Source organism: Cetorhinus maximus, chromosome 15, assembly GCF_964194155.1.
Source record: "Cetorhinus maximus chromosome 15, sCetMax3.hap1.1, whole genome shotgun sequence".
Lineage (NCBI taxonomy): Eukaryota > Metazoa > Chordata > Chondrichthyes > Lamniformes > Cetorhinidae > Cetorhinus > Cetorhinus maximus.
Window position 1 is genome coordinate 47,202,349 of NC_135893.1, and position 18,371 is coordinate 47,220,719.

Consider the following 18,371-nt stretch of genomic DNA (forward strand, 5'->3'; position numbering starts at 1 on the left):
CAGCTGAACCCCAGCAGCACATACCTTCAAGCCAGCAGGACAGCACACCAAGGGCTGAGGTATCTTCAGAGGAGGATGAGGATCCCATGTAGTTTGTTGGAATGTCACCATCCCTGGTGTCCACAGTCCCTCTGTCAAGGGGGCATCTATGAGCAGGGGCCAATTTGCTCAGATTGAGTTAGCTTGGCATTGCATGGATTAGTACAGAGTTTATAAAGTACTCTGGGAAATCTTTGGGTATTCTGGGCAATTTTTAGATCTAACAGGAGCCTTCTTTTAAAAGAAAGAGCAGCTGAGGTTGTTGTGCATGCTTCCTAAATATCTAAATTTTAAACATTTTATTCATATTACTAATTAGCTTGGAAATTTTTGTTGCTGTAAATGACCAACTCAGTGATTAATTTTGTCACCAATTTTGTTTAAATATATTTGCACAATATTTTCAATATCACATTGAATGAGGCAATTTTTGAAAAGAAACTTTGTTGAAAAAAACATTAATTTTCAAATCAGCTCAAGCAGATGGCCTTACCTTTGGGTCATTATCTTATCGCAACCAAAGCCGTGATCCACCCAAATGACTGGGAGGGTGGGGGTGACATTCCTGGAGCTGTTTGGGCAGATACACCCTAACAAATTTTTTACACACCCATTTGGCACTCGTGTGTGACTTTAGCAGGCATGGACAGAGAGGTGACATGAAAAATTAATTGACTGATTGTTTTCACATTGGAATATTTTGCAGTACTGAACCAATTGCTCTCCTTTTATGTGTGTTGTATTATATTTACGTGTATTATTTCAAATAAATGTAGTGGTAATGTTCCTGGGTTTAGCATTAAAAATGTGAAAACAGACACTACTGTGCTTGAATGGCAGTGTAGTGGAATTTCCTCCATGATTTTCACTGGGTCACTGTGACTTCTGCTCATGTGGGTGCTACAATGAGAATTGCAGGTAAATGCACTCCAGACACCTGTGTACTCAGATTTGCTATTCTATCATCAAGAGAAAACCTTTACCAAAGAACTGTCAGTTCAGCTTCCAGACATACAGTTCCAATGTTATCTGTCAGAGTGACATGGTCTTCTGTAGGAAACAGTCTTCAGTTTTCTCTTTTTAAATAGATAATGTTTTCACTGTTTCTGTACTGTGTGGCTTTACCTTTAGTCATGGAGACCATGTTCAGGACTGCACCACTCCCAACTTTTGCAATTTGGCTCAGTTGGAGGCAACTAAATGGAAACAGTCACAAGGCCGCTTGACAGCTGCTGAAGCCATTCACATGACTCAACAATAACCCTTTTCTCACCACAAGGAATCTCCCTTATTCTGACCTAATGTTTGCTACATGTTACCTGAAATAAGAGGAGAAATCTCTGATCAAAATAGCAGCCTATTCCGTTTCCCACCCCTCTGTTCCTCTACTTACTGCTTGACACAACAGTCACACCATCTTACCATCTCCCACCAAGGCAAACTATAGCGATGCCCAGAATTCTGCTTAAAATACTACCATCAGACCAGCCACAACATGTACATTATGACATTAGCTATTACAGGTTTTGTGATACCATTTCTTCCTGCATGTGCAGCATTAATGGATCTAAAAGATGGGAGCCATTCTACTTGCTGACCAGCTCTGCAATAGTGTCTAAATAGTGATAAGAAATATGCTTATTTCCAAAAGCAGGAGTCAGAGAATATCTCAGTTTAAGCTGTTTTGTTATCTGGTGTCACTTTTCAGGGCTTGTTACTGTTAGTCTAGGAGGAATTTCAGATCAATTTATAATTAATTATTAAAATAAATTGCGCTCACAAGAGTTTAAAGAGAATGCACTTCGGGTTGGAATTAAATTGCTGGAGAAATGTGGGACTAAATTGAATATCCCCCGAAAATGGGTGCAGGGATTGCAATGCATGATAACCCTGTACCTGTTCATAGAACTGCAGGCAGATTGGCAAATTTGTATTGCTTGCTCATTATAATGATTTCTACATGCAGCCAATAAGCCCAATTTCATTCCCTTGGTGTTTGCCATATACTACATCAGCTGGAGGCAATTGAGTTAGAACACTTCAGTGGTATTTTTGCTACCATGTTCAGAATGAGTTCAGTAAGGCCATTGCAGGGGCTCTTAGCTGAGCAGTCAATGTAGATACCATGCGAGAGGTTTGACTGGCAGCTCAAGCAGCCAATGCATGAAGTTCAGTGGCCAAATCTTTGGCTCCCTGTCCATGTAAAAGAGAAAAAAAATCAGTCATCAGAGTTTGGAGTGGAAACAGCCCAGATGATCAATGTTGCAAATGTCTTGAAAAAATGAAACTTGAACTCCATCAAAGGATAAATTTGGGTAGTTAGTTAGTTTTCATATTACAAGGAGGAGTAATGATTTGATTCAATATGGAAACTGTCTTCTCTTTGTTCGTATATTACATGTAAAGCAGCTTCTTAATTTGATTCGTCTTCCTGTTCACCTATGGAAGACAGATCAATATATTGTGAGTTTATGATATCCTGCAGCTCCACAAGGGGTTATGGCTTGGGTCATGCTATTGTATACATAGATATTATGCAGTAAAGGCATAGGCCTGATTTGAAGGAATGTACAGTTTGCTTACAGGATGGGCTGGTGACATTGAACCCTAAAGGTTATCCAGTACAGAGTTTAATTTTGTGAAGCCAGTTTTGGAAATTTTGAGGGCTAGGATGTCATGTGCATGTTGGATTTCAGGCATAACAATTTGCTACTTCCTTCAGACTCTGACACTCCATCTAATTTTTCTTGTATTTTTTAATAATGCCTGTGATATGGATATCACTGGCAAGGCCAATATTAACGCATGTTTGGGGTTTTGAAAACACAATCTAGCTCAATGTACTACCTAGTTTGCCATAATCATGTGACTCTGCCATGAGGCAAGCCCTAGGCTGCCATTTGTTAAGCATTTCAGTAAGTTTCTCCCTGAGACAGATACTGATGAAGACTGCTGTCCTTATACATGAAACATGGTGTCAGGAAGTGGAGTTAAAACAGATTATTGAACCCTGCAAATGATGCAGAGAGCCAGGAACACAGAAAGGTTCAAATCTGCAAAATGCTGCTGAAAAGGACAAAGGGAAACAGACAAAGGCTGCAAATAAATAGTGAATAAAAATGGCTGCAGTAAACTTTCCAATCCCATCTCCAGTAACATTGGACAGTGACGCATGACACTTAAAATGGTAAAACTATGAGATTAATTAACAAGCCTGAAAAGATGAGTAGTCACAATTTTAACACTGCTGGGAAAAGACTGCTACAAAGTGTATACCACACCTAAATCTAACTGACAAGCAAAGAAAACAGACAGCAGAGATTTTGAACACCTTGAATGCACATTTTGAACCCTGAGTAAATGCTACATATCAACACTAGTGTTCTGGGCGAAAACGAGACCATTGAACGGAATGTCACGGCAGTAATGCAGCTAGCAGAATCATGTGAATTTGGATAACTAAAAGATGATCTGATTAAAGATAGACTGGTCTTAGACATGAGAGACACCTTGGTGAGAGCAAGTCTGCTGAAAAATGAGAAACTGACGCTAAAGAGCGTGATAGACGTGTCGAAATGTGGAAGTTGTGAAATAACAGCTAGAGCATATGTATGGCAGAGCAAATCAGGAGATACATTATACTGAGGGACAGTTCAAGCTGAAAGAGCGGAGCAATCACAGACAAAGGGCAGGATGCAAATACTGCGGAGGACAGCTTGCACAGGACAAGGATTGCCCAGTGTTGGGTAAGTGGTGTTTTAACTGCAAGAAGTAAAATAATTTGGCACACAAGTGTTTGGCTAGAAAGAAGCTAAACAAGCCCATACAGATGGCCATGGGAGAGATATCAACAGAAGAGTCTGATGAAGAACCATACACCACACAACAGTTTGGTTCAGCCAAGTCTATAGATGACAAATGATTACTATGATGACCGCAGAGGGAGAGAATCAGGCAAACAAGAAATGTCAACTAGACACTGGTGCATCATAGTTCATAATGATCTTCACAGATCTGTGTGAAGTGGCTCAACGTGTCAACCTGAAAATGAAGCCCTTGAAAGTAAGATTGAGGCTATATAAAAAACACAATACTCATACCAAGAGGACAAATTAGCCTGAGAGCCCAATGTGATGGCAAGAAGGAAGATCTGGAGTTCCAGATCATAGATGGGACACAACAGCCACTCATCTCAGCTGAATCAAGTCTAAACATGCCAACAGAGAAAGGGAAACAAAAGATTCCAGAGTGAGGGAGACAATATGTAAGTAAAGCACAAGATGGGTGCTGACCATGTCAGCATGAGGAAAGGCACGAGCTGAAGGAAAATGAAAGTTCTGCAGGAAAATGTACACATCAGAGCTGAACTGAAAGATTTGAAGGGCAAGATTCCAGCTGAATATATACCATTCAAAATGCACAATAAACTGAAGTCTTCAATGAACCAAGCTGTGCAAGATTCTGAGCGAACATATTTCAGGGACAACACTAAGGTACCAGGAGGAAAGAACAACCCACAATTGTTGGTCCTATAGAGAGTGAGTCTGGAGAATTGATAATGGAAAACAAGGAGGTGGCAGATGAATTGAACAGGTATTTTGCATCAGTTTTCACTATAGAGGATACATGTGACATCCCAGAAGCAGCTATAAATCAGGAATTGGAAGTGGGGAAGCAAGTCAGGAAAATTAGTCACCAGAGAAGTGATACTGAGTAAATTGTTGGAGTTGCGGGTGGACAAGTACCCGGGCCCTGATGGACTTCATCCTAGATCTTAAAAGAAGTGTCTGGTGAGATAGTTGATGCGTTGGTTTTAATTTTTCAAAACTCCCTAGATTTAGGGAAGGTCCCATTAGATTGGAAGATAGCAAATGTAACTCCATTATTCAAAAAGGGAGGGAGACAGAAAGCGGGAAACTACAGGCCAGTTAGCCTAACATCTGTTGTAGGGAAAATGTTAGAAGCTATTATTAAAGAGGTTATAGCAGGGCACTTCGATAAGCTCAAGGTCATCTGGCAGAGTCAACATGGTTCTGTGAAAGGGAAACCGTGTTTAACCAACTTACTGACGTTCTTTGAGGAAGTAATGTGCTGTGGATAAAAGGGAACCAGTGGATGTACTGTGCATAGATTAATGAAATGCCACACCAAAGATTATTGCGGAAGATAAAAGCTCATGGTCTCGGGAGTAACATATTGACATGGATAGAAGATTGGTTGGCTGACAGGAAGCTGAGAGTAGGCATAAATGGGTCTTTTTCAGGTTGGCAAGATATAACGAGTGGAAGTGCCACAAGGATCAATGCTGTTTACAATTTATATAAAGGAATTGAAGGGATGGTTGCCAAATTTGCTCATGACAGAGAAGAGTAGGAAAGTAAGTTGCGAAGAGGACATAAGGAGGCTACAAAAAGATATAGCTAGGTTAGTGAGTGGGAAAAGATCAGGAAAATTGAGCATAATGTGGGAAAATGTGAAATTGTTCATTTTGGCAGGAAGAATAAAAGAGCATATTAGCTAAATAGTGAGAGATTGCAGAGCTCTGTGATTCAGAGGGATCTGGGTGTCCTAGTGCATGAAATACAAAAGGCTAGTATGCAGGTGCAGCAAGTAATTAGGAAAGCTAATAAAGTGTTATCATTTATTGCAAGAGGAATTGAATGCAAAACTAGGGAGGTTATGCTTCAGGTGTACAGGGCACTAATGAGGCCACGTTTGGAGTACTTGTATAGTATTAGTCACCTTATTTAAGGAAGGATCCAAATGCATTGGAAGCGGCCCAGAGAAGGTTTACTAGATTAATACCAGGAATGGGTATGTTGTCTTTTGAGGAAAGGTTATACAGGCTAGGCTTGTATCTGCTGGAGTTTAGAAGAGTAAGCGGCGACTTGATTGAAACATATAAGATCCTGAGGGGTCTTGACAGGGTGGATGTGGAGAGGATATTTCCTCTTCTGGGAGAATCTAGAACTAGGGGTCACTGTTTAAAAATAAGGGGTCGCCCAGTTAAAACAGAGATGAGGTGAAATTTTTCCTCTGAGTGTCATGAGCCTTTGGAACTCTCTTCCCGAAAAGGTGGTGGAAGCAGTCTTTGAATATTTTTAAGGCAGAGGTAGGTAGATTCTTGGTGAGCAAGGGGGTGATAGGTTATTGGGGATGCAGATTTGAGATTGCTATCAGGTCAGCCATGATTCTATTAAATGGCAGAGCAGGCTCGAGAGTCCGAATTGCCTACACCTGCTCCTTGTTTGTATGTTCTTATGTACAATTCCACAGTTGGCAACTCAAAGCAGGAGTTGAAAACAGATAAAAGCCAGGCAAAAGAGCAGACAGAAAAGTCATACAAAGTAGTTACGACCTTGAAATACTTCTTGAAGAGTCAATTTGTAGCCATGAAAAAACATGAGGAGTCAGTCGGGGTACAAACCCTCAACGATGTCAACAAGAGTCAACCCATGTGTAAACTTAAAGAGTGAAGCTGTTCCTTCACTGCAATCGACCAGTCAGGGAGAAGTGATCTCACCAGCTGCACTGAGTACAGAACTACCATCAATCCCAGAAGTCCACGAGTCCCCAATAACCCTAATGGAACAAAGGCAACGAGGGCCATGGGAAAGAAACTCTCTGGACAAAGAACATCAACCAGACAAAGAGCCAATGTCACCTTGCACGCGCGCCATTAAGAGACGTGCATGATTTAAAGACTATGGATGGAATTTTTGCTTCATGAAACTAAGTTTGTTCTGGAACTGTCCCAGCACTCACATGCACCGTCCACCAGCTCAGAGGAGTACATGTCGGTGGGGCACAGCTGTAGATTAGGCTCGGGCTCACCTTCTGGGGAACACCTCACTGACACGTCCCTGCAGCAGTGCTCGGAGGGCTGCTGGAGACCAGCCACCTGCTCAGACTGAGTCAGATGAGCCTTTGGAAGCAGCCGACAACTAAATGCTGGAGATGCAACGACAGGCGGTGGAACATCAGGCAGAGATTCAACAGTCCCTCAGCAGACTAGAATGAATGATGGTGGAGTCTGCGTTCTGTCTGATGTCGTGGCTGCGAGCGCCTCGAGGTCACCATGGGAAGGCTGGCAACCACCATGGAGACCTTGGTTTGTTTTTGGCCCTGCACTCCATGGCCACACACCCTGGGTGGCACCATCAGGATGTAGGTGACCTCCCTCCGGGTGCACCATCTCCTGCAGGAGTCAGGGTGGGGCCCTGGGGCACCCACAGGGAGGATGAGCGTCAGCCAGACACCCCAGGGGCCTCCTCTCAGGACACTCCAAGGGTGTGCAGCTGCTCACAGCCCCCTCTGCCTGTCACCCCATCCATTCTGGCTGCTCAGGCCACCGAGGGCACTTCTGCCCCTGAGCAGGTGACTCTTGCCAGGCCGGGGCCCTCCAGGCCTCGGGCCACCAGAGGACGTCCACCAAGGTCATCACAGACATCAAGACGTAGCAGTCAGCAGGCTGCCTCCAAATCTGCTGCGGGTGTCAGGGCTGCACCCAGGAGTAGCGGCAGAGTTAGAAAAGTTAAGACAAATTGATGTCACTTTTAGATCACGGGTGTGCTGGACATGTAAATACATTGCACTTTTGTTAATACATTCGATGTTTATGCGAATGTTCTTGTCAAATGAAGGTGTTGTGATTTTGTACTTTGGAACCCTCATTTCGAGGTTTAGCCTTCCTCCCACTCAGTGATAGTGTCCCACTGTGAGATTCACATTCCTGTGATGTCAACCTCAGTTGAATTAGTCTCCGCAACCTTGTCTGATGTCAGGGAGATGTGTTTAAATCTTTATTGGAAGCGGCTGATGTAAAAGTTTCTAACACTTCTTCCTCAAAGAAAACCATTGAGTGAGGGCAGCTCATCAGTGTTGATAATCTAGCGACATTTGTGTCTCCTCAGTGGTAGTGACAGAAGAACAGACATGCACGGGAGGAGCGGATCCCTAGGCATGTGCACATCTCAGTCACAGCAGTGTTTGCATCATTAGATGGCGGCGAAGGCTTCAAGTCACCTTTCACATCGCTCTTGTTCCTAAGTGGACTCTCAGTTCCCAGAGAGAGCTCACTCACAGGGCCCCACGGACCAAAGCAAAGATCATGGCCTGGCCATTCATGAGGTCAGAATGCGCAAGTGTGAGTGTGGGACTCGTTCTCGCTGCAAGTGGACATCCCCTGAGATGAAAGTAAATGGCATTGAGGGCTAGGAGAGATGTGGCCATATTCCCTCACTTAACTTTACTCTTCCTGGAACCTGTCAGTAAGTAACGTATCATGAGTATTTCTCCCAGGTATGTCTTCCTTCATGGTTTGATCATGATCAGCAGCCTCTTGAGGTTCCTGGGCCTCTGGTTCTTCATCCTCCAATGAACTCTTATCCTCCTCCAGGTCATCCTCTGGCAGGGGGTCACCTCTTTGCATTGCCAGATTGTGAATGGCACAACACACTGTGACAATGCGGGAAACCCTGTCGGGAGTGTATTGTTGTGAGCCACCTGAGTGGCCCAAGCATCTGAAACGCATCTTCAGAATCCCTATGGTCTGCTCTATAAGGGAGTGTGTGGAGCTGTGAACAGCGTTGTACCTCTCCTCGGAACTACTCTGAGGGCGATGCACTGGTGTCATCAGCCAGTGTTTCAGTGAGTGCCCCTTATCCCCAAGCAGCCATCCCTGCAGATGTAATGGCCCCTTGAAAATCTCAGACACCTGGGAGTGACTCAGGATGTAGGAGTCATGGCAACTCCCAGGGTACCATGCACAAACATGCAGTATGTGCTTCCGGTGACCACACACCAGTTGTACATTGATGGAATGGTAGCCCTTGTGGGTTATAAACATTAGGGCCTGCTGGCATGGAGACCGTATAGCCACATGGGTGCAGTCTATTGCCCCCTGCACTCTTGGGAAGCCTGAGATGGCGGTGATGCCGGTGAATCTCGCAGCCTGGCTATCGTCATCCAGAGCAAACCCGACATAATGATGGGCCTTCCTGTAAAGGGCATCTGTGCCCTCTTTAAGCATTGATGTGTTGCGGACTGAGAGATGCCGCACAGGTCCCCTATTGTTCCTTGGAAAGAACCAGAGGCCAAGAAATTGAGTGCAGCGGTTGCCTTCAAAGCCACTGGCAAGGGATACCCTCCAACTCCACGTGGCATCAGGTCTTCACAAAGAATGTGGCATATGTGATGTACCAGAGCTCAGGGCAAGCACAGACGTGCACGGCATTGCATCTCACTCATTTGTAAATAGGAGACTCTTCGATGATAAACCCTAGTTCTGGCCGAGTCGCCCCCATTGTCTGGGTCTCTCCTCCTGACCCTTCTGTAAACACTCTGGCTCCGCTTGACCATGTCCTTCCTGCTGGTGCTGTGCACGGAGTAGCCTCTCCTTCCTTCACCATCTCCATTGCATTAGGACCCTGACAAAGGCAGCACTGAGCCCTGGATCCATGTCTGCTTTTGCCTTCTCTCTGAAAGGAAACATTGAAGACATTAATGATTCAAGGGGCAAGAAAGTGAAGCTCAGAGGATTACATGGTTGGAGACTGTCGGGGTCTATAGTTTTTCCTGCCCTACTTGCATGGTGGCTGATGCCGCCTTGTCCCTGTGACACCAGCACACACATTGAGGTGACCAAGATGGCATCGCAGATATATAACATCATGAGCCCTGCGTGGGATGCTAATGTTTAAGTGAGATGAATGACCCAACCTAGCTCTGTGCTCCAATCTCTGATGTGGCATATTAATGACCAATCAGATGCTCATGGTCAATGAATGGATGCCCTGTGGCCCATTAGGAGTGTCACATCTGGTGAACATGTGACAGGCCTTCATTGATGGAATGCCATATATGGTACAGCTGTGCCTCCTTCACTATTGCCTGCATTCCCAAATTCTACATTACTATGCGTTACTCTTGAGATGCAGCGACTGTGATGTGAAGCCATTGAGTTCTGAGTGGCCCTTTAACAGTGCTAACGAAGCCATTGGCTTTCATCGAATGAGGTCTTCCTCCTTTATTTCTGAGCAGACTCCTGCTCACTCCTTTGGCAATAAGATGTCAGAGGGTGACCCAGAAAGGCCCCCCCTCGTATTCACCCTTCCTTCTTACCACCATTCCACAGCCTTCACTCCCCATTGCTCCCCTTGTTTCCATTAACCCCACCCATGTCTCACAGCCCACCCTTGGTTGAAGTGCTAATTGCTGGAAGTGGAGGCCTGCTTGAGTACCACACACAATGGTGTTCCTCAGGACAATGTAGGCAAAAAGCAGGAGCAGACCAACCCCGCAGCCCCAGCAGAGTGGTGTTCATCATATCAAGACCGGCACAGCGCTATGGCGGGTAAACTATGTATGTTCCATTCACCTTGAAGTTATCAGCAAACTGAGGTCCGACTTGTGCACATCACACCTTTTCAAACGGGTTTGATGCTGACGTAATTTCCCACTGGCAAGGTTGGAAGGCATGACAAGATTCCGGTGAGCAGATTGCAAACGGTGGTCACGCCATTAGTCGGCGGGATAACCAACTTGCCATAAACCCACCACTGGGAGAATTGCAAACTGTTTTTAGGAAGGCGGATTTGTGGCTTTTTGCCTGCTGCTGGATTCTCTGCTCCTGCCCACCACAAAACCCCCCGCGGGCTATTCCTATGCGTGTAATGCAGGTGCAGAGACTGATTAGTAGAACCAACAGTTGTTAATGCATGAGAACAGTGGGTGTATAGTGGGTAACATGGGTAATTCATAGTCACACAGGATCATGCTTGCAAATGTATTTTTGTTCACTGGGAAAAAGGGAATGTTTGTGTCTTTTTTGTTCGCTATGAAAAGGGGATGTTTGGGGTTTTAAAAATGCAATCTTACTAAGTGTACAACCTAGCTTACCATAGTCTTGTGACTCTTCCATGAGGCTGTTATTTCTAAGCAGTCCAACAAAACCTCACACTGAGACAGACACTGTTGAAGATTGCTGTCCTTAAACGTGAAACATTGCCAATCCCTAGCTCCCCTAGTGAAGTCCTTCCTGAAGTGTTGCAGTCCAATACATAATGCCACTGCATAGATTCCAAAGGAGGTCTTGTGGTGCAATGGTTCTGTCCCTCCTTCTGAGCCAGAAGCTCTGGGTTCGAATCCGACTCGGATTCAGCTAAACAGGTTGATTATCAACCTGCAAATCCTTCCAATATACCTAGGCAGGAGTAAGAGTGGGAGAGTCTCCAGCTCAGCCAGATCCATGCAGTAGTGCAGCACAGCAGCCTCCCCATGTTAAAAATCTCCAAGTGCAGGTTCTTGACATGGACGGTACTCTGTGGTGGGTTCCAAATTCCACCCCCTTGCCTCCACCGAGGAACCTGGGCAATGAGTAAGAAAGAGTCCATCAAAACAGGTTGAAGTATGGTGGAACTCCTTATGTCCCGAGCCACTTTGGTTACTGTAAAGGCCAGTTAAGAACCCTAGAAATACTCAGCAAACAGGGCTTAGGCAAAAAGGTCCTCAACGGTAGAACAGGTGGAGGAAGATGTGCCATCTGGAATATCTTAAAGGCTGTCCTGGCTGATGAAGGCTGCAGCAGAATGAAACCTCCAGTCATCTTGGTTTCCTCGCCGTTGGATCAAGGTTTTATTCTGTCAAGACACTTGTGAAAGTTGGTGTGCGACAGATTTTCCACATTGAAAGATGTTGCATACAGGTGTCTTTCTTTCCAAGCACATCATCCAAGCTCTTTGTCAAACAGCAAACTGCAACAGGAGCAGGATTGTGTTGTCTGGAACCTTCTAGTCATGTTGTGGCACAGAGGCGGCAGTTCCAAAATGGTTGTCTAGCACTTGGATGAGGCAGGGGTGACTTTCAGCAGCTGTAACTGTGACTGACCAGCTCTCTTTAGGATCCACTCTGCTCACCCCATATTGGGGAGGGGGCAAGAAAAGTAGACCCGTTCTGCGTAATCTCTCCCGACTGGATAGCCCCGTCCAGAGAGATCACCTTCCATGGCAGAAATACACAAAAGAGACAAGCAACAAAGTTTGGGACCTGGAACATCAGGATCCTCAGCGATACATCTGCGAATGAATGCCCAAAGCATTGCACTGCATTTGTCACCTGAGAACTCTGGTGATATGACATTGACATCTCCGCTCTGACTGAGACCCAACCAGCTGGTGAGGGGCAGCTCAAGGAACTCCGAGGTGGCTATACTTTCTTCTGGAAAGGGAAATCAAAAGATGAATGCAGTGTTCACAGAGTTGGATTTGCCATCAAGAATCAACTTGGGAACAGGCTTCATGAGTTCCCTCTTGGAAGAAATGAGTGCCTAATGATTCTTAATCTGAAGCTGGCAAGGAGCCAATTTGCCACCGTGATCAGTGCACATGCCCCAAGTCTAGATGCCAACACTGAAATCAAGGAAGATCTCTGTGCCAAACTTCACCAAGCTCTCTGTGGGGCTCCAGAGGACAGGCTTATTCGTCTCAGAGACTTCAACACCAGAGTTGGAAGAGATTCCAATCTATGGAATGGAACTATTGGCAAGGAAGGAATTGGAAATGTCAACTCCAATGGCTTCCTTCTCCTTACCAAATACACAGAACACGGGCTTATCATCATCAATTCCTGTGTTCCTCCAGAAGAACAAATACAAAATGTCATGGCAACATCCATAGTTCAGGCACTGGCACCTGATCAATTACATCATCGTCCATACCCGAAATCGCAAAGATGTCCGCAGCACCAGAGCAATGACAGGGCTGATGACTGCCGGACTGATCACCAACTTGTTCATTGAATTATGTCCATCAAACTGGCTCCCAAACAGCTGCAACAGAAGAAAGATCAACATCAAAGTTCTGACGCATCCAATCAAAAGAGATCAATTCCAACAATGCCTTAGGGAAAAATTTTCAAACTTCAATCAAGAACAGAAGAAGAGTGTCCACAGTGCCTGGTTGTCCTTAAGGCCGATGGGCAGAATTTTCCCAGATTTACACTAAGTGCGGTAACGGGCAGGTAAAATTATGTTTTACCTGCCGACTGCGATGGCGGGTTTTCACGCCATATTGTCCCAAACCCGCCTCGTTATTTATGTACTCCCGGGAAAGATGCCATTTCCATGGCAGGCGGGCTCTCATTCACCCGCCGGCCATCACCCTGGGCACCATGTTTAAAGTCCAGCCACAAGCACAGTGCTCATTGCTTCCAGCTCACCACTGTTGCATGGAGGACATGGCCAGCAAAGGAAAAACACCGCAGCCGCCCTGCTTCAATGACGGGTCCCGCGAGCGAATGCTGGATGCCATAGAGACCCACCAGGATGTCCTGTACCCCTGCTCTGGCCGCAGGATGGGCAGCAATGTAACATATCCGACTTGGGAGGCTGTGGCAGTGGTGGACAGCACCAACACCCTTCAGAAGAGGACAGCCACCAAGTGCTGCAAGAAGATGAATGAACTCTTCCATTCCATCAGGGTAAGTCACTCTTCTCATAACCTTCAACTCATAAACCCATCACACATCCACAGGGCCCTCATTCACTGCCAGTGCAAGGGACATCACCATTCATTCTCTCACACTCACCGTCATTGTCCTCATCCCGTCCATGGCACCACTCACCACCCGCACAGGCCAGGCATACTTATCATCTGGACCGGCAGGCATCCTGCTTACCCTTTCTCCATCTCTATCCATTCAGGACAAGCTGGCACACAATAAAAGAGTGAGGTCCCAGACTGGAAGCGGAATGCCTGAAATCAAGGTCCTCACGGACTTTGAAAACATAGCCATCCAGCTGGCTGGCAAGGATCTGGACCAGTCCTGTGCTGACGGTGAGGTCTGCGCTGATCTACCAAGTGATGATGCAGGAGTGCAACATCCATCAAACAACCATTCTCTTTCACAGGCCACTGCCATGCACTAATTATCTCCTCGTGCTTTCGCAGGCACATCTGCCAACAGCCAACAGAGTCCATGACCCAGGGCCTCCAATCAAGCCCCAAAGAAACCCCTGGAGAGGAATCTGGAGGCACCCTCCCTTAAATCCTGTCACAGCGCTCACCCATACCCTCCACCAGTGCAGTGACACACACCTCAGTGGGACTTAAATTTAGAGTAGCTTCAGATTCACAACCTGGTGAGCACATCGCACTGTCTGATCCACAGCAGGTGGCGGCAGGGACTTCCCAGGTCTCCGGCACTCGGAGGACTGCTGGAGGCCAGAACGTTGCTGAGTCCGAGTCAGATGAGGAGCCTCTGGACTCGGTCATGTCACAGTTGCTGTAGCTGGAAAGGCAAACTTGGGAACATCAGGAAGGGATGTCCGCTGCACTCTTCAGATTGCAAAGCACGATGGAGGAGTCCATCCGCCTTCAGGCTGAGGTGATAGCGCTGTCATGCCAATGCAGTGAGGTCAACACTAGGTAGGACGGTGGCTGCCTTGGACCAGGATGTTGGTCCTGCATTGCTGTGTGGACTGAACTCCATAGTTGGCCTCTAACAATCTGTACGCGAGATTAGTGCTGGGCAGCTTGATCTCACTCCAACTACCTCTGCTCATCAAGGAGTCAGCCTGGGGCCCCTGGGCACCCATAGGGAGAAGGATCAGCAGGTGCACAGTCTAGGCCCTTTCATCCAGGTGACTCAGAGTGTCCAGCCCATCTTACTCCCCTCTTCCTGTGACCTCAGCAGCTCCAGCTCCACAGCTCGAGGAGGATGCCACTGCCACACAGCAAGACCCTGAAAGCAGGCCAGGGCCCTCCAAGGCCTGGCCCTCCAGAGGATGCCCGTCAAGGTCATCACAGTCAGCAGGCTGCCTCCATCTTTAATGTGGATTTCCGGGGAGTACCAAGACGTAGCAGCAGGGTTAGGAAAGTTAAGGAGAATTAGTTGCACAGTCTGGGCATGGGTGTTAATCACTCGTACATAATGTTCACTATTGTAAATAAACTCCCAAGAATGTCTCCCTGCCTATGGTTCCTTGTTCTGATGAGCAGTGTTCTAGTCACTCAGATGTGAAACCTTTCTGCACAAAATAAAGGCAGGTGTCTCAGTCCAGGGCCTCTTCCCTGGGCTTTCAGACCACAGTGATGGGTCAGCTTCACACTCCCTGGAAACATTACTGATGCCTGCAACTCGATGGTGCTGGTCATTGTTGCCAGAATGTGGTGGGCAGGTGCCACAGATTTCCGTCATTCTCTCTGCGTGCTCTCAGCACCTTAAAGGCGGGGCTGGCCCCCATGTCTTCAGCATCTGTGACCAGTGACGCTGTGCTCCAGCTCCTGAAGGGCTCAGATGCTGAAGGCGGACAAAGGAACATATGCATTTTAAGTTTCACGGCTGCATCTCTATGACATGACCCTGATCACAGAGCACAAGCGAGCTGCCCTCAGGCAGGAGTCAGATATTCTCAGAAGCTATGTGAAGATTTATGCAGGATCGTCACAGCATGTCATCATTATCCTCCTGCAATCGAGCGACTATTAGGGCCTCCACTGCTTCTCCATGATAGGACCATTATCACAGAGGGTATTCGCACTGCCATAAGCCACACTGGAGTCAAACATTCACAGTTGCAATGTGAGGATCTATGGGGTCACCTTACTGCATGTCATCATCATCCTCCACAAATCTAGCGTCTATGTGAGCCTCCCGCGTGCGCCTGCCTCATCTGGCCAGTGCGAGGGCCTCATCCCTGTCATCAGCACTTTCGAGGACCTCCTTACCCTCATCCCCTTCGGCGTCCTCCTCATTGGAGGAGATGTGCGGCTCCTCCATCAGCCAGCTCCTCTCCCCATTGCAGTGCCAGTTTGTAAAGGGCACAGCAGATGATGATGATGCGTGACACCCTCTGTGGACTGTATTGCAGGGCTCCACCAGACCGGTCCAGGCAACTCATCTTCATCATCCCGATGGTCTGCTCCACCAAGTTGCGAGGTGCAGCATGAGCCTCATTATACGGTCGCTCTGCTGTCGTCTGAGGCGGCCGCTTGGGTGTCATCAGCCACGGCCTCTGCGGGTAGCCCTTGTCCCCGAGCAGCCAATCCTGCAGCTTCTGTGGACCCTGGAAGGCTCCAGGGATCTGTGACCAACTGAGGATTTAGGCGTTGTGCACACTCCCTGGAAATTGTGCGCATACTTGCTAGATGCATTTCTGGTGGTCGCACACCAGCTGCACATTCAGTGAGTGGAAGCCCTTGCGGTTGATGTAGTCCACTGTGTGTGGTGACAGAGACCTGAGCACCACATGGGTGCAGTCAATTGCACTCTGCACCTGTGGGAATCCCGAGACCCGGCAGAATCCAATGACCCTTGCATCCTGGCTGTCGTGGTCCCGGGCGAAATGCACAAAGTTGTGTGGCCCTCTTGAAGATGGTATCCATGGCCTCATGGATGTATTTGTGGGTGGTGGATTGTGAAATCCCACAGAGGTTACCTGTGGAGCCCTGAAAGGAGCCACTGGCATAGAAATTGAGTGCTGCAGTGACTGCTCCATGGCCAGTGTTGGCGAGGAGATTGTACGTGTGCAGCCCAACAACTGCATGGTCTAGTAAAGTGGTCGCGGACTCGCAGCCTGTGTCAGGGGAGGGATGGGAGGTGGGGAGGGTAAGACCTGAAGTGTTTTGTGGCCCTTTGGTGCCTCCGCGTTGCTTGTGTGGGTGAGCAGGCTAGGAGCCCGACCCCAATCATATCACAGTGGCTGCGCCTGAACTGTTTCAGTTGTAGAGGAATGGTCAGTTTATACAGGTGTCCCTACTGTGTGGCCACTTCTCTCGCCTACCCTGCCCCCCACCTCGATTTATTGTGCGCGGGATCCATTGCCAGGGCAGCGGTTGCCCCACCTGACAACAATCGCCTCTGTGGCAGGGTGGCACTTCACCCCGGCCCCCTGGTGCCCCTTAAGCCTGCAAAGCAACAGGTGACCCTGGTGAGCTGTGGAGAACGCTGCTGTTCACTCACCTCAGTTCCCCCAAAGTGAAGCTGCCAAGTGCATATCACCTGCATGCTGTTGTGAAACACGTCAGTGTGCTTTCCCGCTGACATGGGTGGACAATCCAGCGGGGGTCCAAGAGCCTGGCGGGATGACCTTTTAATGATATGCTGATGTATTACAATGAGCTCCCCGATGACCGTGGTGGGAAACGCAGCCGGCATCGGTGGGCTGAGTGGACAATTGCAACCTGCCGTCGTGAGACCGATCACGCCATATTGTCCACGCACGCCACCTATCATGCCCACTGCCAGTGGGCACAGAAAATCCCATCCAATCCCATCCAAAGAGACAGTTGGATTTTCTGTCAGGAAACATCAGGGTTGGTTTGATGAAAATGATCAGGATATCAACGAACTGATCGTCTTGAGCTTGCGATCATTCTGTGCCTGGTGGAATGACCCAAACTCAAAGCAAAAGAAACTGGTTTTCCAACAAGTAAAGGCCGAGGTACAAAGGTGCACCTGCAACATGAAGAACATATGGTGGGTAGACAAGTCAAAAGAAATTCAACATCTCGCTGACATGAAAGATATCCATGGCTTCTTCACTGCCACACAGACCATTTATGGACAGGTACTCAAGGACCAGCCCCTCTGAGGCTTAAGGGCTGGGGGGGGAGATCTGATCAAAGAAAGGGAAGCTGTCAATGCCCGCTAGAGGGAACATTTTGAAGACCTTTTCGATCAAGAATCAATTGTTGATGAGAGTGTTTTCAATTCCATCCCAAAAAATCCATTTAAAGACGAGCTGGGAACTCCTTTAATGCCTATTGAGATGATGAAAGCCATCACACAAATGAAGAACAATAAAGCAGCAGGAGGTGATGGAATCGCCACTGAAATCTTTAAGCACAGAGGACAGGAACTAACATGACAGCTCCAATAAAGAGGAAGCCCTCAATGATCTCAAGGACACCAGGATTGTGACAATCCTCAAGAATGGGGACAAATCCAACAGTGGAAATTACAGAGGCCTCTCCCTGCTTTCCATTGCAGGAAAGATCATTACAAGAACTCTCTGAACTGACTTATACTTGTTACTCCCCGAATCTCAATGAGGGTTTAGGCCATCGAGAGGCATGACTGACATGATTTCTACAGTTCGCCAACTACAAGAAAAATGTTGCGAACAACATCAACCTCTCTACGTAGTGTTCTTTGACTTGACAAAGATCTTCACTCTGTAAATAGTGAGGCACTCTGAAAGGTCCTGCTGAAGTATGGATGTCCTCCAAAATTTGTTACCATCCTTCACCTGCTTCATGGTGATATGTGAGCAGTGTCCCTTAAGAACGGATCCATTACAGACCCTTTTGAATTTAAGACAGGAGTCAAAACAA

At 47.1% G+C, this 18,371-nt stretch overlaps 1 long non-coding RNA gene across 1 annotated transcript in view; it reads left to right on the forward strand.

Annotated features, from left to right (window-relative positions):
- The first annotated feature begins 589 nt into the window (after positions 1-589).
- The window catches only part of LOC144690649 (uncharacterized), a 139,988-nt gene continuing 122,206 nt past the window's right edge, over positions 590-18,371 (forward strand). The window contains exon 1 of the long non-coding RNA XR_013578924.1: positions 590-693. This is a non-coding gene — a long non-coding RNA (uncharacterized LOC144690649). The remainder of the gene's footprint in view (positions 694-18,371) is intronic.